This window comes from Clytia hemisphaerica, unplaced genomic scaffold (assembly GCF_902728285.1).
Source record: "Clytia hemisphaerica strain Z4C2 unplaced genomic scaffold, Clytia hemisphaerica genome assembly, whole genome shotgun sequence".
In the NCBI taxonomy this organism is placed as follows: Eukaryota; Metazoa; Cnidaria; class Hydrozoa; order Leptothecata; family Clytiidae; genus Clytia; species Clytia hemisphaerica.
Window position 1 is genome coordinate 569,226 of NW_027104560.1, and position 20,897 is coordinate 590,122.

The window sequence follows — 20,897 nt, forward strand, 5'->3', positions numbered from 1 at the left end:
GAGTTTTGATCAGTTACTTGATCTAGCAAAGTTTTAAATGGTCTTCCACGTTTCGTATACTTATCATCGTTGAACATCAACAGTTTAATGGAACGCTCGTGGGTCATACGAATAACATGTTTAGCATATTCCAGCTGCTGTTTTCCAATGAAATTGGACAAATCTGATGTACCACATATTTCATGGAGTCTTTTGTTGGTTACCTGATAACGGAAATCGTTGTTAGACTCATTTACGAAACGAAAACCACCTCTAATCATTCGACGTAGGAATCGACGATATGTGACGTTTAGTCGCTCAAGTTGGCTTAATATAAATTCCAATTTTGGCATGAGTAGATTAAGCGACTACGTACATAACTATTTAAGAAGATGATACGAGTTTTCAAATGGACATTGAAATTTTGAAGAAGGTTGGTCATTTCTGCGAATTTGTTAGTCGCCTGTTGAATACGGTAATTAATCTCGATGTCACCGGTATTCGGTTCCTCAAAGTGAATGAAAGCTCCGAGATATTTGAACGTTTTGACGTTTTTGATATCAATGAAGTTATCAAATTGAATATACATTTTAGGCTTAAAGGGATGAGCTCTTTCAAAAAAAGTCCGTCATGAGGGCGAATGATATCATTTATATACCCCTGAACTAGGACGATTTTCAACCTAAAACAGTACCGAATGACCTAAAAGTGGCTTAAATTTGTAATTTTACGATTTTTATAGTGATTTGTAGCAAGGAGGAAAAATGTCATTTACTTTGTAAAGTTTGTTTACCCTCATAGGAAGCAAAATTCTATTCCTCTCCCTAAATTTGTCCCCTCTGTCCATGAAGATTCCCCTGTACCTGATCCTTACTGACAAATCTATTCCCCTCTCAATCTAGGGGGGGGGGAGTGCACTGTGAAAGCTTTTCAGATTTTTTTTAATACACTCCTGGACACAACCTTATAACAGTTATTTTTATCTGAAAGAGCTCAATAAAGACGACATGTAAACCATTACATAGTGATGTAAGGTTGCTAGATTCTTTCAAAACAAAAGGGCAGGAAAATAATGTACTTTAACCGTATTTCTGTGAAAAACTAGGTAGGAAATGAGAGAATAGATTAATATTGTCAAGAAAAAAACACTAACATAGCTTAAAGCTATGAAAATAATGAAAATAATAAAACAAGAACAAATATCTCCACTAAATGTTATCATTCTCAAGTTTGCTTCTCTGAATCGATTGTCTGGTTGGCAATGTTCTCATATCGTGGATATCAATAGGTTTTCTTTTCTTATCCTTGCCAGCAGTGTTTCCACGTAAGTCTGATATCAATTCAGAGTCCATTACATCCAAAATGAGCTCATTTTTCTTAAACTCGTGGTAGTTTGGATTTTCATTGCAGCCTCCTTTTCTTCTGTGGCGACCAAAATGCTCCTCTAGCGGATCCTGGGTAAATTTTTCACTCAAAACGAATCGTGCTCCTTCTCCAATAAGTTCTTTCGTCAACTCGATAAATGAATTTACTGAAAAAAGGACAGGAAAAATGAATAATTAGATATAAAACAAGGAAACATAAGGCCAGTATCCCATTATTTTGGTTATAATAAATGAGACTATTGCATTGACATATATTGGTGAAGTCTACCATTTACAAGATCCAAAAAACAACACTAGGGTCGATATCAAAGCCTTGTAGTTAAAATTATTGGAACACAATAATTTTTACTACAAGAGTTTGATATCAACCTTAATGTTGTCACCAAGTTCACTTATTTTAAAAATATAGTATGCACTTCCTAAAACCTTACTTGTAATCCTCCAACCAGCTCTTGTTTGATTACTTAGCATGCGTTTTGCTTTTTCCTCCTTGGAAAGGTTTGGAATCTTTTCAACTTCAGCTTCACAATCCTCAAGATACTTCAAGAAATCTTGTAATACCTGAATGTTTAAAGAGCAAAAACAAAAATAAACATTAAAAATTTAAGTATGAAATGATCGAGGAATAATAAAAACCTAGAAACGAAAGTGAAATTTCAAAATGGTATATATCATTCCTAAGCCTTCTTAAAAAGCAAATTGCTACAAAGCTTCAATCCAAAATTGTAATTTTTCATTGTAGCTGTCTCTTTGTTTTTCATCGTTTATTTATGTGAAGGATTAGGTTCTTACATCTTTGAATCTTGAGTCATTTGCAGATCTATATGGTGCTCTATGTTGTTTTCCATAATCATTTTCACGCATTCCATTCAAACAATCAAAAACATCATCAACTTTAGAGATAAAATTTCTTGTTTCAGTTGTGTAAAAGTTATCCTGATCAATCAATGCACTGACCATTCGACAACCCATCACCTTAAATTTGAAACAATAAATGAAATTATAAACATTCAATTCGAGAAAAAATAGTGATTGAAGACTTTGGAAACGTCTTACAATTTCTAGCTTTACAAAATGTAGAATGAAGAAATTCTACTTAGCAACATTAGAAAGAAGAGTTATGCACATTTAGCAGAAAGAGAAAATTTGCAGCAGAAAGTAGAATATAAAAGCTGGTTAAAAAATCATATGTTATTGAAGTCACCTGAATGGCCAGTTTTACTCTCATTGTCAATCTTGGTGTTAGCTTTACATGCTCTTCCGTCAAATGATGTAGCTTTCGTAATCCTGGGCATGCACGGTTTTTCATCAAGTCGTACTCATAACAAGAGAGTAAATGATTCCAGCTGATTTCATGACCCTTACACTGAAAAGCAAAAGAATTTTAAGAATAATGAATATTGCATGAACAATAATTTTAAACATAATTTTTCACATTATTTTAGCTTATTAACACCATTAGGAAAGTTTTATGATTTAACCAAATCAACACATTAGATCCCCCCCTAATTTTTTTTTTATCATTGGCTAGAAATTTTACAAAAATTAAATCTTTCTATGCATTTCAATTTGTGCTATTTCAGGTCTCAATACAGGATTTTTGCGCCACTAATAACAATTTTCTGTTTAAGAAAATATCCTTTATCGGCCAAAGTAAATTTATCTCTCAAGAAACTTTTTCGGTCATTTGCCAAGAAAGCCAAGGGAACAGATATCATTGTCCTGGTCTCAATAATTTCATTTGATAAGATATTTGTTATGAAAAATGAGTGCTAGAAATCCTCAAAAAATATGTAATAAAAACAAAAAATTTAACTACATACATGCAAAGTTCTTGTGTTTGCGTTGCCATGTGAATTTTCAAGATTATTTCTGGTTGTCTTCACCAGGTGAGGGACATCAGAAAAAAAGTAGATTTTCCTATTTTTGTCAAATGGGTTGATTGTCCAAAACTCTTGATCACCTCCACAGATCTTGAAAAATTTTCGGTTTGGCGAGGCTCCATCACTGGTCCATGATCTGACCTTGAACCCAACTGATTCAAGAACTCTTGTTGCCTCCAATACAGTTGGGTAAAGCATGTCACCTGTCATGCCTGTAAACAGTCCTCTGACCATGAAAACATTGACATATTTGCTGAATGCTCTTTCTTCTACTTTCTTTTCTTCGCATCGATCTGCAAACTCTCTAATCTCTTCATTCACGTTCCCCATCTCCGTAAAACCAACCAGCTTCCCTGTTGCTCGATTAAATACCAAGTCACCTTTGATCTTCATCTCATCGAAAACGATACATACGTTGCGTTGCATTTCGTGCTTGATCTTGTTATCGCTTAACAATTTGTTTATCACATCAACATTGAAGCCTGACTTCGGGTCTGTGAAAGTGGTAAATTTCTTCAGGGTGTTGATGTGTGGAAGCATTATAAAATTGTTGTTTTTACTTGATATCTGTTTATAACCTGCAGGTGAGGTATGGTAAAGGCCAAATAGCTTTGGGAGATTCAAAAAAATTCTCAAATTATATTCTTATTACAAATTTGATAAACAGAGACCAAATATCTGGGGTTGAAAATTAGAAAACCCTAAATAAAATAAACAGGTTTTAATCATCTACTCAGACAAAGGTACCAAGAGGGGGGAGAAGGATACTTATACAGAGAGCGCAAAAATTCATAAACGCAAAAGACAATGTTTTCATTACAATTTTAAATGGATGATTATATAGATTGTAATTGAATACAATTAACATAACCTAGGCATTTCAGAATTACTACTTAGGACTACCTATTTTACAGCTTTAAACTTTAGGCTCTAGAATATAGTCTCACCGTATAATTAAAGGATGCCATCTCATACCACGCTTATCCTTCTTATTGGCATATTTCTTTTGCTGCTCCCATAGAAGCCATTGCGGGCTGTCTTCTTCAAAAGGTGAATCACTTTTTGATATAATGTCTTCAAACAATGTTTGATGATCTTTCTTAACCTAGTTTGAAAAACAATGAAAATAATTTGTAAAATGTGATATATTTGATCTTTGTCCATTTAGAATTATTTTTATTAATATTTGTTGTATTGAGAGATATAGAGAAGTAAGTGACTGTTAAGAAAAACAAGTTCTCAAAATCAAATCTAATTGAATTCTAAGTAATCTAAATTATTAAAAAAATCAATTTCAAATCATTCAAAATCAATTTCAAATCATTCGCCAAAATCAAATGAATTCCTTAAATGTATTTTGAATGATGAATTTTAAAATGAAACTACTGATGTCTAACCTCAACACCTTCTTCCATTGTGAGCTTCTGAACTTTTCGTGATAGCCTGGCAATCCTGAGGCTCATTTCCCTCTTTGTGTGTTGGGTATCCTGTAACCGTTCGACTAGATCTTTAGGTGATAAATAGCGATAATTTGTGTGCGACGAATCTGATGTTCTTGGTGTTTCAGGAAGTGGAGGTGGTGAAGTAAGCCTATTTTGGTAGACTCTAAATTTCTTGTCTAATGATTGACACTTATCACAAATAGATTTGACCTCGTCACAAACCATGACAAAGATACAATCTGGGTGTCTGACACGAGAAAAGTTTTCTGCTTCAAGCTGAATGAATGCTGGCTTTTTGGATTCAACTATTGCAGCCGCACCTGTAAAATAAAGCAGCATACAATTAATTAAAACAGGTCATAAGAAATGACTACTTGTTTTGCTTGTATTTATTTTGCGTTTTACAGTTCAGTACCTCAAAAATTAAGCCTGTAAAAATTGTGCTAAACTGTCAGTAAACATAACATCAAAAACAAAAAATATGAAATTTTTTGCGATTTTATTATGAATCACATCATCACATGTAAAGCATTTCTAATTTGTGCTAGTATATAAGGATTTAATTATATGCCTCATCCAGCTACATAGAGAGGTTTATCAAAATTTAATCAAATAAGTACCATCACTTTGAGCAGGAAAGGGTTCTTTCAGATTCTCTTTAACACGAGTTGCAACAACATCTTGAAATCCAAGGTTACCATGACAAACACCTAATTTTGAGATGGTTGTAGCAAACTCATGAATGTTCTTCATTGCTGGAACAAGGATACCAGTAAGGCTATTAATTGTATCAATACAAAATTGGTCATTGACCAAACTTTGTTGGGACAATCAATTGCTAATTCAATTTCAGGGAAAAAGTCGACAAACTTTACATATGTTCTATCTTTGCCAGCATCTTTTGAGACAAATTTTCTGAATCCAATAGCTTCAAATAACTGGTCCACTGTCTTTGTATTTAATCTCATTTCCTTTGAGTCTTTTTCAGGGCGTCCAGTTATTTGTTGTGTGAAACAAATTTTACAGTTTTCACAGTGCAGTGTGAAAATTTCAGGCTGTTTCTTGAAAATTCCATGTCTGAGCAACCTTACACAATTTGCACACAACTTTGTAGGAAAGACTTCTTTTGTTTATTCCAACAGGTCAATCCACACTGAGATTGAATTTTCTAATAGCGGAAAATAGATTTTTTCTAAAATTATATATCTAGTTAGTGACAGTGTAATTTTTAATTCACGACTGTCAAAATCATATCATAAAAATCAAAATCTTTTTACGTCAATCAATAGTCTGAATAAAACAGCCCGAAATGAATAAAAACAGCCCGAAAAGATCTCTTAAACAATGATGCTAAAATGGATATGGCATATGCCAGATAACTTAGAAAAAACGTGGCTTGATAGACGTATCTATTCATCGACAAAAGCTCAATCAAAAAACTTTTTTTCTTGAAAATTCTTTCCAAAATCACTTCATTTAAACAGAAGACAAAATTTCTTTTTTCCCATGATCATTCCTTTATAATATCAACACTACCATTTTTGAGACATACAGATGGATGACAGACAGGCATGCAGGCCTAGATTTAACAGAAGATTGAAAACACATTAGACCTTACCTCTTTGAGCTCAGTATCAGAAACCAGCTTGGGGTTCCAATAGAACCTGCTGGTTATTATTTTTGAGCCACACAACCGACAAAGTGTTTCAAGTCGTTCACAATGATTATCCATGTTTGATTAAAGTTTTCTTCATCTCAATTTATTTTATATTTTACAAAATATTAGACAACAAGGTTTATAACATTTGTTGAAACTTTCAGACTTTCTACTTTTCAGAAACTCCAAAGTCCTCGCGTTTTTGCTCCACTCTGGCCTAGCGATTTCGACCATGCGACCAAAACAATAACAAAGATGGCGGAAAATTCAATGCAAAAAACGAAAATTCAGCTGATTAAAACCTTTCATAGAAATGGAAATCCTTAGTTCCTGATGCTGGAACTTATAAAATTAAAAAGTATAACTCTTTTCCAACAACATATCAATCAGGAATTTAAGGAAATATTATCAAACGAAAGTTATGGCTGTTTCCCCATGGGCACTACAATAAGGCTTGAAAACATGTGCCTCTGACTCCATCTTGATTTCTTTCCTTCTAGAATGTTTTGAATCTAATTTATTTGAATTAAATATTAGCAGATAAATCTATATATTAATAGCCGTAGTCTGTATGTCATTTTGTTTGTTTGTGTGTCACTTTCGTTTTCGCACGCAATGTTTTGTTCTTTTAAAAGATGACTTTTGCTTCTTGCTCCACAAATGTGTTAAATCAAATTCGCGCCGTTTTATAAAGACTTTGTTTTGATTGATAGATTAGACTTTTTCTTTTTTTTTCTTTCTTTTCTTTTGTTTTATGTTTTCGAATGTAATTAACGACCTTATTTGATTTGAGACATTCGAATTCTTTTCAAAACAAAAGAAATCTTTTAAACTGAATCTATTAAAGAAAAGAACAAATTTAAAATAAAACACAAGAATCACATAACACCATAACAAGTTTGTTAGAACAACAGCAACATTAGAAATACAATCAAAAGGCGGTAAAAACTAAAATTCTTTCTTCGTAAAAAGGGACCTTTAAACATGTATGTCGATAATTATTTTCCTGTAAATCTAAGTCATCGTTGAATTTGAAAAATTATTGAAGTTATGACGAAGTTTTTTTTATAAAAAGCAACATAAAATTGCGCTATCACGCTTTTTTGTCTGCGTGTCCTGCCTGCCTTCCGGGGGACTATGGTTACGAGCTGACTTTCGGCCCTGCCCCTCGGACCCTTAGCAGAATAAAGAGGAGAAGAAACAAGGGAAATTGCGTGAATTTTAATTCACTTTTTGGAACTAATTTGACCAAATTTCTATCTTTCTGGGGGCAAAAAGTTAAAATTTTCCTATTTTTCCAATTCTTAGTGGGGCTGAAGTTTGATTTTCCGATTTTTCAAACTGCCATGTTTCAAGAAAGGCACCCTTAGGGCCGGCACATACCCATACCCATACCCTTCTCTTGCCTTAGTCGCTAAGTACCCCCTCCCCGGGCTGCCTTTTTTCGACGAATCGCGTGTCATGTCTATTATTTCACACCGCTTATCTTGACATCAAAGTTTTCCTAAACATCACGAACTACGGCAAATATAACGCGAGCGAAGCGAGAAAAAAAATCTAATTGCAGAGCCGTCTTGGAGATCGCTGGTCGCCGGTATGGTGTAATTTGGGAATGACGCCCTTTCTGTTTTCTGATCATTTTTGCCACAAAAATCTTTTTCAAAATATGGTTAAAAGATACGTCACCCGGGAGGGATAGAGTCAAACTTTGAAGAGAATTCTTCCCTTTAATTTTGATTTCATCGTGTTTAAGCCACCTTCCCAACATCTCAAAGGACTTCAAATGCGTTCAGCAAACAGCTAAACCGGCGTGCGACGCCGGGTACCGGCTAGTTGAAATATATTATGCATAAGAAATTATTACAATTATGCAAAAATACCAAGAGATATTCAAGTTCTCAGTGAAGTGGATTGTCGGTAAAAATTGTCGGCAATTAATTTTTTTGTCGTTTGTAAACTCGGTGCGCGGAAAAGAGTCTGGGGCGGAAACACGGATATTTGAAAGAGCTTTGCCGCAAACCAATCGAGTTATTATTCCTTCTTTTTTTTCAAGTTCCTTGGTATTTTTCAATTTTTAGGTGATTTTTTCTATTTTTGTGTGAGAGGTTGTTTGCAACAAATGTTTTTTCACCTGAAGTGTATGTGGGATTGTTATGACAGTGTTCTTTATTGCCCTTTTGCCCTGTATTTTGTTGGTCGGTTCCTTTTTCTGTTATGTTTTCTGAAGGCGAATGAGTGCAGTCAGGACCTCCTTTCACTTTATCGATATTACGCAAACGGCAGTGTGCGCTAAATTATTTTGGTTTCGCTTTCGATTTCAAGCAAAGGTCCTAGCAACAGGGCGCGCGTACATACCAACGGGGCTGGGTAGAAAAATCTAAACATAGAATCCAAAAAAAATACTGATCATCGTATAGAGCACTAAAAAATACCCCCTTTCTATGTTTAGTTGTTCTGCCTCAAATTATAACTGAAAATATCTTCAAAAAACCTTTGTCCTTCATCAGCCGGCGCGTTCGCCTTTGTTCGCATCAAGTGATCGATTAAAAAAAGATAACGGTTTAGAGCTAACGCAACCGATCGATGATGCCTCATTTTTTCACTCTCCTTTTTTTTGTAATTATGACATTAATGTTCTCGACTGAAAAAATTTAAACGAAAACTTCTCGTAAAAACCGAAGGCAGTATACATTAACATAATTTCCCTCGTAACAACTGTAAAACAAAATAATACTTAAAATATTGTAACAGCTTCTCATAAAATATTATTAAAGGAAACCACGATGAAATCCCTTTGGAAATGCAAAATGATAACGATGGATTGCGCCCGTTAAACATTATTTAAGGAACGAAATGATTATAACGACTTTCATAGTGTTTTTTAAAAACCACAACAATGTACTCCATTGGCAATTGCAAATTGGAAACAAAGAATTAGGTGAAGAATTATCTACAGAACGAAATTTTAATGATGAATTTTCCATTCAATCCATTATGGACAATCACTCGCAAAGTATTATGTTGAAAATGTCTATAATATAGCGTTTTTATGAGAACTAAAACCTTCCATTTACAGCCTTAAATCGCTTTTGGACAAGTTTAGAACACCTCTGTCTCATTGACACGGTGGAGTTCTAAAATAAAATTTATGAAACCAGCAGAAGGCTCATTGGGGAAGGTGTGCTTGGTAGTTCACGTAAAAAAATAATGCATGATGGCTTGCCTTTGCCTTGCCTTAATTTTTGGCGAATTCAATTTTGCGGTTTTTCGACAAATCCGCAAAGTAACATTCCGCGAAACACAAATACTCTCAGGATTTAAAAAGTCACCCTCAAAATTGTTTTTTTTACATCTTAGGGCAAATAAGGCCATTTTGCAAACAAAAAATTCTCTATATAAATGAAACTCCGTGAAAATTTGATCTCGCAAAAATTTCTTCCCTTACGGTTATTATTTTATCTGTTTTTAGCCTTTTTTTAATGTAAGGTAATAAGGGTTCTTTTGTGCTGTTACTTTCATGTTTATGTCACTTATTTTCTGATTGCTACACGTGCTTAAGAAAATACTCCCTTAGTGTATTTGGGGAAGGGGGTTTACATGTTTTTTTTAAAGAGTGGTGTGTTTTTTTCATTTCATGCTGGCTATTCTTAACTTTTCGGGGAAAATCATCCTAGGATATTCTTAGGTTAGGATACAACCTAACCTTAAACTAGCATGCACTACATACCTCAGGCAAAGATTTTGCACTTTTGTGAAAGCTTTTTAGATTTACCACTGCTGGGTGATAATTAGCAATTTACAGGTAAAATGCTCTAAAAATTGACATTCATATTAAAGTTAATATTAATTCAATTATGAATGTTCTTATAAATTATACTTCTTATAAAAAAGCGTGTAACAAAACAAAGTATTTAAATTTTTTCATTATGTAGAAAATAGGTATCTCAATGAACGGTAAACATTTATTTATAAAACCTCACATATGTACGATTAAAGATATCTTTGAAAGCTAAAATGGAGTATCTTCACAGTTATTGCTGGTTTTACAGTATCATTAACATTAACTGTTAAAGTTATTTTTTTTGGGACAAGTGTAATGGCATTCTCGATGCTGTTAGCCTCTTTGTCAAATTTTGAAATTTTATGTTCAATCACTTAAAATCTATCAATGTCATAGTTTTAGGATTTATTTTTGATACACTCTTGTTTCTCTGTGCCACTTTTCATCTTCATGAGATTTTTTGGGCAGTAGTGATAAAATGAAAGGAAAAAAATTTTTGTTCTAAATTTGATGCTATACAACATTGACATTTAGCTTTCATTTTAGCTAAACTTAAACGTTTCATCAAACGCCGTAAAGCAACGGTTCGGAATAAAGAGTACCGGCGGCGGATGCTTAAGATTTTACAAAGGGTAACTATTATTATATTTTATTACTTAAGATGTAAATATTGGCTAAAATGTAATAATAATAATTATAACTATAACACAAGGAGCTGGTCTGTATACATGGGGCTGGTAGATACAAGCAACGTTATCTGTAATCGCTCTTTGGCTTGGTCATTCGCACGTAAAGATCAGCATAGCAACTTCCCTTTGTCTTTTTGTCAGTCAAAAGGTCATTGTATTCATCATCGTATTCTGGTTGCTCAACAAGCATGTTTGCTATCCTCTCTTTCATGACACTGAATAAAGAGAAACCATAATTTTTTTGTACGTATGGTTTTTAAGAGCAGGAGTTTCAATTTAAGACCTTGACTTGATTAAATTTTGCGTGGATTAATTGTTTGCCAGAGTTTTAGCCTACACACTCAATTGTCAACTTTGAGATTTGATTTGCTTCTTCTCGCTCGAGTTCTGTGTTGAAGACTCTTGGTAGATCCTTAATCAACGGTTGGGTTTTTGTAAGTAATGCTTTTAGAAGGTGGGTCTTCGCTTCATTGGCAACATCGCCAAAAAAGATCAGCTCCTCGTTCAAACTATCACCCCCGTGCATGGATGTATGTGTTTGATCGGCTAATGGAAAAACAGTCGTTGAGAATATTATGTTATTGTGTACGCGCACATTCGAGGGTGGGATTTGCTCCTAATTATCGCTAATGAAATACGAAAACAATGAAAACTAGGCTTTCTAGGGTTAGTTTTCGGACGGTCTTTTAATTACCAACTCACTAACTAACGCATGGGGCCCGCCTGCTTACAACAACGGCAATCGATATTAACTGAGTCTTTTTTCTTAAGATTGGTATGGCTTTAAACCAGCCTAGGACTGGTCAGTCCAATGAAGTGCTGACTACTATACCACTATGTCTTAACTTATTGTATAAAATAAACGCTAGAAATTTGTTTTTGGTAATACCTCCTTCCAGATACTTTGTAGCATTTATGGTAGAGCAGATGAAGGCTACATCTGTGTACGGAACTTCCTTCCTAAAACTGGCAGAAGATTTCAATTTCGAATTTTCAATCTCCGTGAAGACAAAGGAAGGTGATAGAATTGAGTACGGAAGAGTAAAAAGGACGGTAAGAAAGAGTTTTTAGGCCTGCTCTACAAAAGCACATCTTAAGGGAAGAACTAAATAATCGCTTCATATGAATTACAGCTTTGTTTTTTGTGATATTACGAATTTTTTTTGGATTTTTGTTTTTGCTTTACCATAAATAGGAATGCTCTTACACTTGCGTATTAAACACGGTACTGTTGAGCATTTGTGACCCCCCAAGCGATTTGGAGTACATTAAAAATGAGGCCGGTCTTGGTGCGGACAGATCGATAAAATGTGCGGCAAAAAAGCGGCGAAACGATTTACCGTGCGGTCAAATGGTACCTTTGTATCGGCCAGAAATCATCCAAAAATCTTTTCTAAAAATCCATTCAAACGCACTCGATCGGTCACTAAAGAGCACCATTTTAATAAGTGCGGTATTCAGTGCGGTCATGGTGCGGACATTTTGCCGCTCGAAACGTTTGCCGGCAAAGGAGAAATCATAACAAACAGCATACATTTTACGGAATGGTTTTTTACATGACTGTTCGGGGATTTTATAATGTTCGGCAAAATATACAAAGCTCGAACTCAAGAATTCACATGTGAGCATCGAACATCGCAAGTTCTTTTACTTAGAATATTCAAGCTGGAGGTTCGCTGGACTGGAGGAAACTTCACACATGGAAGAAACCACACATCGCCGTGTCAATTCAAGACAGACTTAAGTCCATTTTTTCGAAAATTGACTTAAGACCATAACCCCCTATTTTAGCATGCACGCTTTCCAAAAACGGCCTTAAGTCCACAGAATTCTAATGGGAAAGAGGTGTATTTTGCAATTCAAAAAAAGTAAGAATTTAGAAAGTTCCATAATATATCAACCATAAACAGCCTTAAGTCCTAAATTTTAGTGCAAATTTTATTTTCTATGAAGCATTGACATAAAATGTGTAGCCTTAAGTCCAACACATCTCAACCTTTAAAGTCAATTATCTCAAAATGGAAAAAATGGACTTAAGGCTGTCTTGAATTGACACGGCGACATGGAAGAAACTTCACAAAAAGAAAGCTTACATAGCTATACTGTAAGTGGCAATCCTGCTATTTTAAACTAGTAACTATTTTCTCCTTACAAGAAAATAGGCTCTAATCAAAATTGAATTTTATACAAGCAATGTTTAATGCCTTCATGACCAAGGTTAAGCTGCCTTTGACAAATACAGAGAAAATTTATACTTGCCACACTACTGAATGAAAAAATGAATCAATTGAATAAGGCCACGATCACAAATAACTTGTGTTTGTGTAGTTTTTAGGTAAAAAAATGAGTTAGTGGTTGGCAAAAAATTGTCTGAATCTAAATGAACTTCAAAACTAACAGTTGGGCAGAAATGAAATCTGACAGAAATTGCAAATAAAGGGCACACTGTTTTGCTGTGTTTGTGTGTTAGTCACTGTGGTTCTTGGAACCAGACGTCCGCGCTCGATAGGATCAATCATCGGAACAGTTCGATGACGGGTCGATATGTGATCGATGGATTACTTAACGATCCGGATGGGAGATCGATAGAGGATCGATACTCAAGATTTTTTTAAGCTCATGATTAATTATCGATCTATCATCGATCTTTCATCGATCTCAATTTACAATCGATGACAAATCGATTAACAATCGATAACAAATCGATTAACAATCGATAACAAATCGATTAACAATCGATAACAAATCGATTAACAATCGATAACAAATCGATTAACAATCGATAACAAATCGATTAACAATCCATGACGATCTGATTAACAATCGATGACTAATCGATTAACGATCAATGACGAATCGATATACTCGATTGAAATACTAGCTCGATAATGGATCAACGAAGGATCGATACTCAAGACTTTTTAATGGCTGCATCTTCCATCGATCTCCCATCCGGATCGTTAAGTAATCCATCGATCCGTCATCGAGCCATTCCGATGATCGATTCTATCGAGCGCGGACGTCTGGTTTGAATTCTGTTATGACTAAGGAATAATACGGCGGTAATACGGCGGTCATCGAAAAAATTTTCTCCTTGTGTCACCCACCCGCTGATTTTCCGGTGTGGAGATTCGAAAGAAATCAAAGAAAAGCAATTTGTTCTTTTATAGTGTAGCTTTTAAAAAAAAACCTGGGAATTTTTTCGACAGCCTGTCCGACCGCCCGCATGTATTTTTAACACCCTTTGCGACGCGAACAGAATTTTTTGGATGACTGCCTAAAACATTTCCGCAAAAACAGGAAATGGAATATTATCTTTGTTATTATTTTGAAATAGAATTCTTGTTCAATTATAATCAGACAATGCACACATTAGTTATTTGTGATTTAAGCTTTATTCTCTTACTGAGAATGATTAATTACATGCTCTCGTGGATTGAGCCCTACTGCCTTTTGCATGTCCGTCCTTGTGGGTCCCAAAGAAAATCTTGTTTGTGAAATAATCTTGTGGATCTGGAATGACGTCTGGTATATCCAGATAAAATCTTAGGGGTCTAGAAAAATATTGTGGGTAGTTAGTGGCTGCTGCAAAAAAGTTGTGGGCGTGGAAAAAACTGTGACTATTTTTCACTAGAATAATTTTTAAAAGTTAAGATATAATGAGAAGCATGCAATTCAAAATACGGGTAATTTGCAAGAATAATACAAACATTTCTATTCAATAATTAAAGTAGGCTTACAAAACCTTTTCTTGTGAATTTGGAATTAGAAAAATAAGTATCTAAATAAATAAAAGAACAAAATGATTCAAAATTTTCTGGAAAAAAACTACAACTTTTACTTTTACATTATACCTATAATATACAATATTCCTAAAGAAAATTAATTTTTGCATTTGTGAACCTTAAAATACAATATTTACAAAACTTTAATCAAAATATTTGAGATACCTTAAAGGAACAAACTTTGGTGAATTAACACAAAATTCACTGAAATAGCTCCTGCCAAATTTAATAATTGACTCACTAATCATTATATCATCAATAACCAAAGTAAATAAATATTTTGTCGATTAAAAATCAGAACAAAAATCAACTTTTTCATCGAAATAAAAAAAAACAATCAAATGTTAGAAAGGAGCATTTGCAGAACCATCAAGAAGAAAAAATCGATTATATCGAGTAGCATCTCATAAGAATGTAAAATCTCCTAAAAGTCTCATAGTTGCAAAACATTTCAAATGCTAAAGTAATTGAAATTCCTTTGTCTTTATTTAAAGGGAAGATGGATGTATTGTTCATCGGGCATTCAAAAAGGTTGGCTACAGACCAGTCACTTGAGAAATTTGGGTCACATAATTGTAAAATGTAAGTGTAAATTTTTTTGAGTTGGGAAACTTTCAAAACGTTCATAAAAGCCATCAAACTAATGGACTCGCTGATAGTTTAACGGACATGAATCGTAAAAAAATCAAAATTAGCTATTGTATAGATGTTTATTTAATTTTGTAATCTTTTAAAGGATCAACATTACTTAATTCTGCTTAATTTTGCATAATTTAACCAAAAAACTTGCAAAATTAAATAAACACAACTGGCTCAGTAAAGTGTACACTTAAAGGTTTTGTTTTTTAATAAGAGTTATATTCTTTGCTCACTTATCAATTTTGATTTACAAGCGTTTTTATATTGAATTGACACAAATGTGGAGCAAGATTGGTCGGAAAGACTCCTGGTATGAAGCGGGAACACTTATGTGAAAATAAAACCTTTAAGGTGCACTATTGGAACTAGATGTCTAAAATTTTGAAATTTTATTCTAAAAATTCATGAAGTTTATTTTCCTTTGTCAGTTTTTCCCGTAGACTTTGTCGAAAACGCTTTAATTTTGCTGTTATGCCCTTTTGCACATCTTCCTCCAAATATTCTGGAACTCTGTACTTGCTATTGACTTCATTGAGAATGCACGATATAACTCTGTGATCGAATGGTTTAAATTTTTGTCGGCCATTGATGTTGCAGGTTAGAATTTCTCTGATGGAAAATTTGGCTTTGATTAATACAAGTCCGTGATCAGATGCTAACTTGATCATATCCTTTTTCTCTGATTTAGATATTGTATGATTGATATCACTCTCTTGAGAAGACTGGTTTGATGATGGAAGCTGATTTGAATAGTCTTGCTGAAGGTATGAGGCTCGTTGTTGCTGATTGTTGTGTGGTGACGGCTGTTGTTGATGATGGTTCAAAGATTGTTGTTGGTGATGGTTTGACGCTCCTTGTTGATGTTGTTGATTGAGTGAACCTGACAGTAATTCAGGTTGTAGTTGAGCGAGAAAGCTTTGAGCGAAGTTATCAGTGTGGATATACTTGTCCATTTGTGTAACATCGATGACGCCTTCGTTGCTGTCCTTACGTGGAGGAGAAGTCAAATTTGTTAAAAGACATTTGATTTCTGTCAATTGATTACTCATCTGTTCTTTCCATTCTGTAATGTCACGACGTAGATCTTCAATTTGCATGTTTTTGTGATTGAACGGGGTTGATTGAGTAGAACCAAATAGTCTTGAAAAATCAGGGGTGCCATTTCTTTGGATGATGGAATCAACTGTTGGTGATGTTTGTACAGCCACAGCCTGGTTATTTGCAATTGGTGATTTTCTAGATTTCAGTTGTCTTGGGCTTTTTGCTACTGGTGTAGTAAACGACACATTTGATAATTCTTGACCAAAGGATGGCGAATTAGCTGTTGAAGACAATGGAGATAACCTGTCCACAGTTGACGGAGTCTCCAGAAGTTTCGCTTTCGGTGAACGTGGATGTGATGGTAAAGATGATGATGTACACGAGCTTGACAGTAAAGATGATAATGTTAACGAGCTTGAAAGTGAAGATGACAATGAACGTAAACGTGATGGGGACCGAGATTGCGATGGTAACTTTGAAGGTGACCATGGTGACAAAGACCGTCGTAAACCTGATTCTGACACCAAAGGCAAGGGTGACGGTGACAGTGATGGTGATGGTGATGATGACTTTCTTTTAGGTTTTTCTAAAAAGTTTCGTGGATCTTTTGCTTTAACCTTTTTCTTTTTGGATAATACAACCTTTTCAACTAAGAACCCGTTGAACTTTTCCATCTTACTACTTTGGCGGTGGTGGAAGGCTTTCACAACATCATTCTCTCCTTGACTCATTTTTCGATCCTATAAAAATGAAAACGCGAGCTCTGAATAAAACAAGTCATTATTCTACTAAATGTAAAAATCCTCTAAAACTGATTTGAATTAAGATTATGAATTACTTTCCTGTCAAAATTTGCCCGTCCAAAAATAAACAGTGACAAAAAGATAAGTCCTTGTCTTCCTTCTCACTTTCAGTTCTTGTGGATCTTCTGACATCACGTGAATACAAACTTAAGAGCTGTGACAAACTTGGAACAAGATTTTGGAAACTCTATTAGCAATATCTAATAATTGTAAGTATCTTACCGGTTCTGGACCACTGCTATCTTTAACTGAGTCTTTAGCTCTTTCAGATTTAGCTGCTTTTGATTTAGATTTTGGTTTTCCATCCATCACCTAATAAATAATAGTTTTCATGGTCATTACTTGTTCTTACTTGAAAAATTATTTATTATAAGTACTTATTTTGGCAAAAACTAGTTTTCAAGAATTTTCTTAAATTTTCAAAATATCAGCTCTTACCAGAATATGACCTTTTTCACTTCCCAAAATTAAATATCATGATAACTTCTCAAAGTAACCCAAAATTATCTTTAAATTGTTACAAATTTATTTTTCTTCTAGACTTGGACCACTACACATGATGGGGAAATACTAAAGTCAATTTTGAATATCTATTACAATAACTGTAAGTATCCTACTAGTTTTGATTTACTTTTGTTGGTAGTTGATGTTTCTTGCTTTGACTTTGCTGGCTCGACAACAATCTTTTTTGATTTTGGTGGTTCGGTGGCCTGTTTCGAATGTGATGACTTGGTGACCTTTTTCTTGGTTAACTTTGTTGGCTCCGTGACCTTTGTTGTAGTCTTTGGTGGCTTGGCAACCTGTTTTGAATTTGATGGCTCAACAACCTTTTTGGACAGGGCACCACCCTGCTTAGATGTTGATAGCTTGGCAACCTTTTTGGACTTTGATGGCTCCGCGACCTGTTTTGACTTTGTTTTTAGTCAGCCCCGGTGACTCTTCAAATCGGTTCGACGATTTTTTTCCCGCTGGTCGTCGTTAAGACTTTCATTTTTAATTCCGATTTCGGATTATGTTCGGGAAACAGGATTTCGGGCTTATTTAGCGCGCGAAAATAAGAAAAAAAACAAACACATAACATAAAAAGAAGCCTTATAATTAATAATAAGAAAAAAAATTCTTTTTTGCGTCATATCCAATAGTTAATAAAAGATGCTTTTGCATTGTAAATAAAGAGAGCTAATTATAGAGAAAGCATAGATGGAGAAAGTGAGATATCAAAGAATTTTTTTTCCTTCGAATAATGTTAAAAGTTATATACCACTTGTAGACTATTTCTTCTATCTGGGTCTTTTATTATTGTCATGGAAAGAGTATAACTTTTTCACCGACTTTTGCTTTGGATACGGATTCCACTATGCACTGCTCTGTTTTCTTCTGAACGTTTCAAGCAAATAGTTACGTTCTTTCAAGCTGCTCAGATTTTAACAAAGCCAGATTTCTTATCTGTACTTCCTATTAATCATTCTAAGCCTTCTAAGCATTTTGGGCTGACTTTCCAGCGCAGCTGGTTTATTGTGGTTGATTTTGGTGATGTTGACTTTACCAGAGTTGAGTTCTAAAAAATGATAGTACATTTAACTGCCAGCTTTAACAAACTTCAAACAAAATTGAAAATTTTCAGATGAGCAATAATTAATTCATAAAATCCCTTGCACAACTTCTTGTACAAGGGAAGATATAGTCATTGAGTTTAAAGCCCAAAGTAGAGTTAAAAAGGGATAATCAGATGGTCTGAGATATTTTGCCTGCAGATAGCTTCTAGGATTTTAGGAAAAATCTCTAAATTTTTTGGTGTATTTATTTTCTTAACTCAAGTTATACCAATTTGAAATCTCGAAAAATGGGACTTTTCAGGGACTTTTCACACTTTTTTCTATTGTTTTCAAGCAAAGGTTCAAAATTTCAAAGTGGTATAACTTGAGTCAGGAAAATAAGTACACCGAAAAATTTAGGAGTTTTTCCTAAAATCCTAGAAGCTATCTATAGGCAAAATATCTCAAACCATCTGATTATCCCTTTAAATCTCTAACCTTTCTCAGGCAAGAAAAAGTGAAGCCTTAAAAAATGCGTCGCATTTTTGACGACAGATTGAATCTAGCAATTCCTTTCTTTACGATTGATATTTTTTTCGAAATTTAGTGGTAAATTTTAGTTTCAATCCGTCATTTCTAGCCCTTCGGGCTTATACTTCATTGGATATAGTGGCCTCTACTGGAATGATAATATTTTTCAGCTTTGTTAATCTCTCGAGCCAAGCATTTCCGCGCCAGCTTTTGGTTTTTTGTATGCTTATAAAAAACATGTATTATTTTTCTCTTCACTAAATGTTAGGAAAATTTTTTGACCAACAAACTAAGCTATTCTTCCTTTATTTCAGATGAAACAGACGCTATTGAACGAAAACAAGAATCGCTTCTCTCAATCCGTTATCGAAACTATTTTACTCGAAGACCACCGAATAATCGCAGACGCTATTGAACGCAAACAAGAATCGCTTCTCTCAATCTGTTATCGAAAACGATTTAACTCGAAAACCACCGAATAATCGCAGACGCTTTTGAACGTAAACAAGAATCGCTTCTCTCAATTCGTTATCGAAAACGATTTAACTCGAAAACCACCGAATAATCGCAGACGCTTTTGAACGTAAACAAGAATCGCTTCTCTTAATTCGTTATCGAAAACGATTTAACTCGAAAACCATCGAATAATCGCAGACGCTATTGAACGCAAACGTGAATCTTTTCTCTTAATCCGTTACCGTTTTAATTCTAAAAGCATCGCAAAGACTTCATCCGATCCGATCAAATAAAGAAGGAAGAAAAAATCGAGAAATAAATTTTTATACCTCATTAGTCTGTTCAGCTTTTTTCTTTTGCCATTCCAAATCAAATTCGATTAGTTCACCTTTCGTCCCTGTTAAAGAAATAAATATGATAGTGTGCACTTTTCTTGGATAAGTATATCAGGTTGCCAAGGCTCGGGGTGTTAAATTAGCCAATTCTTTTACTATCGTAGCTCTTAAATTCAACCATGGCCAATTTAAGTTATGCTTATAGAGAAAAAAAAACATGAATCCCTGATCAGTCTTTCTTATTCATAAATACAAGGAGAGGTGACAAAATGAAAATGAAAAGTTGTACAGAATGAATATTATCAAACAAAATTACCGAAAATTAACAAAAGCTAATCGGGGGAACTCATAAGTGATAAAATTTTTGTCTAAATATCAACAGGCAGCTCCTGCTGAGAAACTTACTTCTCGTTCCCAACACTTCTCCACGGATCATTTTATTTCCATCCAACACATTGCCAACCTTCCCTTTTTCTATCCACTGTACACGGCTTGTGAGAATAGGATACGTCGATTCGTCAATGGAGAAATACATCAAAGTCCACTTTTCCATTTTCGTTAATGTTATGTGATTTTATTCAACACGGAAGTAAATCAGCTGATTTGTCACTTTAAACCGAATAAGTTCAAATTATACAGCTCGGAAACAGTTTCTTTTATAGCTCAGCTGATTCGAACGTTTTGACCTTTAAACATAATCGAACGTTACACTTTCGAACGTTTTGGCCCTTTAAAGTATTCGAACGTCACATTTTCGAACGTTTTGGCCTTTTAAAGTATTAGAATGTCATATTCGAACGTCAAACTTTCGAATGTCTTCGAATCCCTTGCTTCCTTTGACGTCCGAAAAGTAGTATTTCTTGTATTCGAACGTTTTGAAATTCCTAGTACGTCCGAAATTTATCAAACGAAATAAATTTAACTGCTATTACAAAATTCATTGTGTATTTCCTTTC

General features: G+C 34.4%; 1 long non-coding RNA gene across 1 annotated transcript; it reads left to right on the plus strand.

The window, feature by feature from the left end:
* Positions 1 to 12,890: 12,890 nt before the first annotated feature.
* LOC136823032 (uncharacterized) lies at positions 12,891 to 19,942 on the plus strand. The gene is made up of 5 exons (XR_010848990.1): positions 12,891 to 12,920; positions 15,096 to 15,183; positions 17,196 to 17,293; positions 17,625 to 17,688; positions 19,465 to 19,942. It is a non-coding gene; the product is annotated as an uncharacterized lncRNA (long non-coding RNA).
* Positions 19,943 to 20,897: the final 955 nt, after the last annotated feature.